Here is a 7696-nt window from a genome sequence, read left to right as displayed (position 1 = left end):
TTGACCTGGGTCATTTTAGGTCAGTGACCCGTTCTGAACTCTAAGAAGTCAATGAAAATGTATAATGCGGTTCATGTCATCAATTAATTCGAAATGGGCATCAAAAACTACCTCATACAGAAAGCCCTAGAGTAATAAAACAGGTTGGTTTTGGGCTTGGTATGATGTTTCGTACCTGACCAATATATAGTTCATGGCCAACATGTTTGTTCACTCAATCGTTGTGTTGCCTAAGAAAGTATCTCAGAGATGCATGGCTTCGTCTAACACACCGTTTTTGAATCAAATTAAAGGATTCCCTAGAACTTGCCCTTCGCTCAAATCATGGCCTGACTGACCTGTCATAGGTCAGTGACCTTACAAGATACATCTAAATTTGTGATGCCAGACAATCCGCAATTGAATTATCTACAGCTGTACAAAGTCCGGCCCGGTTATGTCCCGCCGTTCGGAAACCATTCCGGAAAAACCTTCGGGTTTAATTTGACCACACCCGAGGGCCCGTTAAACAAGTACTGTAAACCTTTCTGCATATCCTCGTGTCGGTGGCATAATTCAATAAAGTCATGCCAATTACGGCATGACTTCAGCCAACTGCGATTACGGCTTATTTGTATGCATTGCAAGCAGTGAGCGTTATTGAGATGATATGGATATGCAGCTTTTTTTTAGCTATATTACCACTCACTTCCATTTTAAGGTCTTTGGAAAGAGCTACCGGGACACCAAATCACTCGTGTCGTTTAGTAAAGACACAGCTCTGTGTAGAAGCGTAAGCAGGATTTCACAATGAGGAGAGCGCAGTTCAAAAAGGCTCACTAAAACTGAGTTCATCTCGCCGCAGGCCCCCAAAATTTCTAGCGTGCCATGGCACAACACCGCATCTCTTCAACTTCATATGTAGCTGTAAGTTTTTAAGTGCACGTCTTCGGTTTTTTGCTAGATGACGTCCGAATAAGCCCGTTTTAAATGGGCAGCCTGCCTCATCGTGGGAACGCATTGTATCGCATGCGCGAAGCTGTGCTTATGTTTTTTCATGCTTATTAGAGGGGTAAGCTACATCGCAAGTCAGGTAAACACGTCATAACATGGAAAAAAACTCATGGGAAACGCTCGTTTTGTGCTTTTCTTAATTCGTTGGGGTTGCGACGCGACAGATAATCATCTCCATCAGTGTTTATTTTACGACTACTGCCACCCTTGGTTTCGGTTGCTCAGGCAGAGATCATGGATCTACATATATAATGTAGATGGTTAATTTGCTGTCTGGATGATAATTAGCCATGCAGTCATGCCAATCAACTACAAGTAGTAATTCAATCAAGTGCATATTGTGGAGAACATTGCATCGACAATACAGCATGTCCCAATGTACAGATGCTACAACATGCACTGCGCGATATTTTGTAAGAAAGTGCTGGCGATCCTGAAATCCTAAAGTAGCCAGTTCTCTCAAAACAGAAATTTGTAGACTTTTGACGTAAATCGTATATTTGTCATCATTATTGTCAAATGTCTCACGGTATTATGACCCATGTATCGTCATGCCCGTAAGCGCCAACACGCAAATTTATACCGATTGTTAAAGCTTGCAACCATACGCCAAAAAATCATTGTCGCGCCCGCCCCCCAAGACGCCTGCACGTATGCGATAGAAAGTACACTGGAAGGTAGGGAGAGCTGCTGCAGGCCAGTTGAGTGACTTAAGGCTGTCATCAGCTGCACTGGTTTAGAATTAATCGCCTTGACACTAGTTAAATATGATATTACACTCTACTCTAAATTGCTGCTGCGACATCTCCGATAGCGTCCACTGTTGCTGAGTAATCTACACTTACGGTCTTGCGATCGTCCTCGATCTGCGATCCTACATGTCGTGTGCTCGCGCTATTTACGCACAAATGGGGATCCCAAGATTCCTTTTTGCTCAGGCGACGAAGTCTTTCCAGCCGCTTGATTACCGCTGAAGTTGTTTCATCCACGTTTACGATCAATGATACCCTTATGCGCCTAAAAACGAACCTTCCCGCAGGCGCAAGGCGCTCATCTATTCTCGTACCGAGTCATCAGCACGTGCGTGCACCGCCCGCGCTGGTACATGCATGCTGTAAAAAATCGCTGGCTCTTACCGCCCTTGATTTGACTGCCAAAGAGATGACAGCGAGCATACCGATATGCAGGTATACGTAATTTTTGTAGATAGTATTTTAAATGGCAGACTCGGTTAGACAATGAGTCAGTAGGAATACAGAAATGGTGCACGTCTCCATATTTAGCCTACCTCATTTCACAGCCCGGGGCCAAATTTGATACTGACAAATGCCACTGGATTCCAACTATAAAAACCTGAAAATGCAAGCTGTGTGGAACTGTTGACATCACAGGAAGGTTTGCCAAATACGCAGACATTGCTGTTATGTAACGGAAATTCGACTGCCCGAAGTCCCACACTGATTTGCTCTTGAAATAGCCCCAATGCCTATGCATGTGCATTTCTGCAGAATATTGCGGAAAGCTGAGAATTTAGCTCAGACATGTTGATTGTTACTTGGACGCGCCGACCAGATTCCAACCACGCAGCACCGCAGCTCGAGCTGAGTTTTGCGATGCGAACGCGGATGCAGGTGCGCCGCCGGCCGCCGCGGCGCAATCGAACAGTAGCTGGAATGCATTGCTCCCTAGATACGCCCAGGAAAGAGTGATATTTCTGTTCAAGCAAATACGTATTGTGTACGCAATCAAAACACACAATATGCGTCCAGGGAAACAAGGCAGAATGTATCAGCACTATAGCAGCTATACGATGTTAGTGCCAGTCCTGTTGCTTCCTTCTACAGCACGTCCGACACGGTCAAGCTGTGTAGTTTGTATTGCGTTCCCTTGCAAGCTGCCATTCAGCACTCACGTCCAAGGCCCCTCCCGCCAGCCCTGACCGCCACTCGGGTCGGTCACTGTCCGAGGCACTGCACGTGACCACCCAACGGACCAATCAGGGCCGGCCGGCTGCATCAAAGCCCTGCCGCTGGCCTTGTCGTCCGTCGCAAGCTCGTACGGTGGTCAGTCCTTTGTCGCACAAACCGGTAACACGACTCGGCGAGCTGCACCCGCCCCGGTCCAGAGCCTGTGACAGTTCCAGGGGAGAGGCGCGGCTCGCTGCGCAGCGCTCCATCGGTGGCCGATCGGGTACGTGGCCTCAGTGCGACACCGGGCAGCGGCAGCCTGCTCCTATACGCACGGCAGCACCTCGCCTCGTAGTGCGAGTGGGGAGACGCCAGCAATACCGCCGTGGGAGCGGTATGCTGCTGCTGTGCTGCGCCGCCGACGGTGTTGGCAAGCAATAAGCTAAAACCTGTTACTGCAGCTATGAATCCACGGATTTGTCTTAGGCTTGATCCGCACCAGCGGATGCAATGTTCCGTCAGCGCTCAACATCAAATCGAGGGACGTTTGGAATGAGTGGAATGGAAGGCGTGAGGGAAATGAGAGAGATATATAAATGGAAGAAAAATGAATATGCCCGGAATGCATGTATGCTTGAAATGCATAGTGTGAGTTGAGCAAACAACAGATGACATCAGTAAAACATTACAGATCCCTGAAGTGGAATGTAGTGAATAAAATCACAGAAGTATTCAATTAACTGAAAACTGACAGGTTACATTGAATGAAACAACACGAAGCAAAAGGATTTAGCTTTTCTCTGTGACGCTCTTCCACGGTTTTTAAAGCGATCTTAACCCGTTATTCCACAGCAAAGACAAGCATGCAAATATCTCTCGAATATAAGGCTCTGCCTATGCCATTAAGCTTCAGCACCTACAGCATCGTTAATATGTTAGCTGTTATGTATACGTTGACAATGTTTCCCCCCGGGAACCATACTCGACATTGCACAATAGTGCTCTTCATGTTCACATTGTATTCCTTTCCGGGCTGGCTAACCTGCGATGTGTGCGGATTAGGTTGCAAACGCTGCTGAATTGGTCCAATATTGGCGGCAGAGTCGGTACATATGCTGTAGGCATTTGGCATAACCTGACTTTATCAAGAAAAGGTATGCATTCATGTAATGGCAGTGTTTCATGCATGCTGAATCAAACCGTCATTATAACGCTATCTGACTGAGCATTTTATGCGTTACTTGAAATGCCCACGTGGTCCCGGACGTTTTCTGTAGCCCCCATTAATACGCTGTTTGCGCAACAAATGCATATTTTTGTTGTATATTTTTTTGGAAATATCACAAGAGCATCGAGCGTTTCAAATAACACTGAACTAAACCTATATAATGTTGTTTTTATGGCCGACAGTGTACACATTTTGTGTTTTGTTTTGTATTTTTATTTACTTTTCATGTTTAATTCCATGATCGCCGTTGTTCATTGCGCTTTTAGATTGCGCTTTCAGCAGCGCACCAAGCTGGAATGTTTTGTTTATGCCTCACACGTGCAGCTGATGAACGCTGCCCTGGAAACGAGGACTGATCGCGGCAGGTCCTCGGCGAACTCCTGACATTCTGATCCCCGTTGCTGGCCGCGGTGACTGCTGGTGCACGCGCGGATGTGCCGGCACTCCCTGGAAACCTTAACATTGATTGGACTTTTATGTAATCGCGCACTTGAAAATGGTATTATCCTTTGAGGCGAAAGTACAGTGGACAACAGCGATCATTCAATCAGACATCAAAATGGCTAAACAACATTCTCTAAGCCAGGTTTAGTCAGGCTTAAATGAAAACGTACAATGAATGTTTTTTGGCACTCATAACATGCCTACAAGTGATAAATATCCGTGAGGTGAATGGCGTAGTAATGGTGCTATGGTGCTTACGGGCAGCTTCCGCGACCTCGTCTGCATTTCAAGTAACTCCTCAAATTGCCAGTCAGGTAGCGCAATAACGAAAATTTCGCGGTGGTTACATGAAACGCCGGCAACGCACGTAATACCTTGTCTCCTGGAAGGAACGGATCACTTTAAACGTCTACGATATACACACCACCGAGCGCGTCGTTGGATCCTCTGTCAGATGCATTTTGGCAATTTAAAGCTGTGACAAATCATCCGGTGTCATAGGGGGGACAGTTCTGTTTCGATGCTGCACATAGTGCGTGACACGCATCAAGTGCCTTTAGCAGCCCCTTTTCTTTCATTTGATGTGTCTATTTAGCATGTTTAGCGGATTACAGCGAATGCCTCTTGGTCTGGAGGCATGACTACGGTTTCGTTCTATCGAATGGAAGGAGGACTACCCGCCAGTGGAGCCGTCCACCATCTTCGCTGCCGACACGCAGCTCAGACAGGCTGGTGCGTGCGGCTGGCCTCAATCACGGCAGTCAGCGCCGGCGGGCGTTTATCACGCGGCGTTTCATAAATGTAACGGCAACCGATTAACCAGGGGCCCGGCCCCGCGAGAGCGGCCGGAAGCGGTCAGCACTTGCGCCGGCTGGATCAATCGGACGCCCACCACGGCCGGGCTCGCGGCGAGGTGACCCCGCCGAGCCGCCCCCTCCCCTGCGGCATGATGGGACCAACAGGCTGACGGTGAGCCGCGCGGGAGAGGCGCAGGTGGCGACCGGACGGCGGAGGCCGCCCGTTCGGCACCGGACGCCTGGTCGACCGCACCGGCGGGGCTTGGCTTGAGCCTTCGCTGCGGTCTACCCACGCATGTTCTGTCTCATATGCTCCTGGCTGGGCTACTTACGTCCCCTGTAACCACCGCCATCATTTCCGCCCAGCCACCCTGCTAGCGAACTTCATGGTCCGTTACGCAAGTCATTTGCCTTACTTTGGAATGGAATCGGTTGATGTGCGTGATTCCGGAATCTTAGTAACTCACACGCAACTTAAGGCCAACCAGGCGAGCACAACTTGCACTCCGTCAACGCGACGACTTAATTGGGGAGAACACCCGTTGATGACCGGCACGTTACCGAATATGAACCGAGCTTTTGCCAAATGGGATTCATTACGTTGCGAAATAGCATGGCGCCATGCATATCGTTGGATGAGCCAAAGCTTGGTTAGTTACCACCAGTCTGTTTGTGGGCATGTATGTCCCAGCTGTGAATTATACTTCTTCATCATGCGCGCACTGTATATTGTGCACACTGCGGTGAATCATACGGATTCAAGAAACTAACGTTCGTGCAACATTAGCTGTAGCTTCGGACGGCTCGCCTGTGCAGAAAGGGGAGAGCTGCTGTGAAATTTGCCAAATAAAAGACGAGCGGGTTGAGTGGGAAATGCGGTTTGGAAGCGGCCACACCAATACCTGTTAAAAGGTTATTACAAGCGTATGCGGGCTTGCTCCCCAAAGCGACAGAGCTGACTCCTTTAGATTGCATTTCGGCCTGTTACGTTCCATGGAAGATTTGTGGTTGCGTTAAAGCGGAGTGCATTTATCATCATGCATACGATTTCCTGGTTCATCTGACTTCTGCATACCGAGATGCCTGACGGGAACTTGATGCCACGCATGCTTTGTAAACAATGCAAATATTTGTGCCATGACCATCGGACAAACGTAATTTGGATTATTAACGCTATTCAAGCTTCCAATAACTCGGATTATATAAGCTTCATCTTTGACAGGTCAAAATTGCACATAACACAACATATTTCCTGTATCTGGTAAATGACAACTACCAAGTCACAACAACGCGAGAAACGGCATCCACGCCCGTACGATTAGCCGTTCCAAATTAATAATATTTGAATACACGTGAAATACCTGGACATGTCTAGCGAGGTCACGGGGTCGATGTACGAGGTCATGCAAGGTCACGGGGTCTTAAAATGTACTGCAACAATAGCCATGATGAAGATACCATGCACTTAAGAGCAAGACTGAACAAGCGCGCTCATGTTGCACTAGACACATATTGCAGCTGCAATCAAAGGCGATGGCGGATGTTGCATACAGGCGTAAAAATTGACGGCTATGCCCTTGCTCGAATCTGGAAGGTCAGTGCCGTTTTAGTGAAGTGAAGTGATTTAGTGACAACACGCTATTACTGAAGCGTGTTGCAGAATGCGTTATAAAAAAGAGCACGTTCGCACTGACCACGGCGCACACATGCCTATCGGTACTCATCTGCTTTACACTTGGCTGAGCCACAGTGATCCGAGCCCAAGAAATTCGCTACGTTCGGTCGCCTAGTGCTTGTCTGAACGATGTTGGTGTGGTGGATCTTAACAGCAAACTCTTGTGCAAATGCAGGTGCTATAAATCCCAAATCAAAGAACAGCTGGATATGTTTGACCCAGGTTGACCGCTGATGACCTGGCCCCTCGCTCTCCGACACACAAGCCTGGCATCACGGACGGCCGAATCGATGATATGTGTGATACAAAAAGTGGCACGTCCCAATTGTCAACAAGTGTACTGTGATGTCGACTTAGCAAGAAATCTGACTGGCACAACCTTCACCATTGCGTCATACGTCAAGAGTTATGCAGACAGAAGTGCTGAAAAAATTGATAGGATCGGTAACAATGTCATTGAGAGTTACCAAAACAACAGCATGTTTTCTTTCATGTTTGCGCAGTTCTCAAGAAAAACCTCCGGGAGGGGGGTACTAGCCCCATCGTTGGGTTATGTTACGCATGGATGGGAGTGCTTTTGATAGTGCGTAACTGAAACGTAACAAAGACAGGACGATTGTGGACAGCGTGACGTTACGTTTAAGTGTTGTGG

The sequence above is a fragment of the Pollicipes pollicipes genome, unplaced genomic scaffold, assembly GCF_011947565.3.
Source record: "Pollicipes pollicipes isolate AB1234 unplaced genomic scaffold, Ppol_2.1 Scaffold_4881;HRSCAF=5763_pilon_pilon_pilon, whole genome shotgun sequence".
In the NCBI taxonomy this organism is placed as follows: Eukaryota; Metazoa; Arthropoda; class Thecostraca; order Pollicipedomorpha; family Pollicipedidae; genus Pollicipes; species Pollicipes pollicipes.
Note: the sequence above shows the minus strand (reverse complement) of the source record.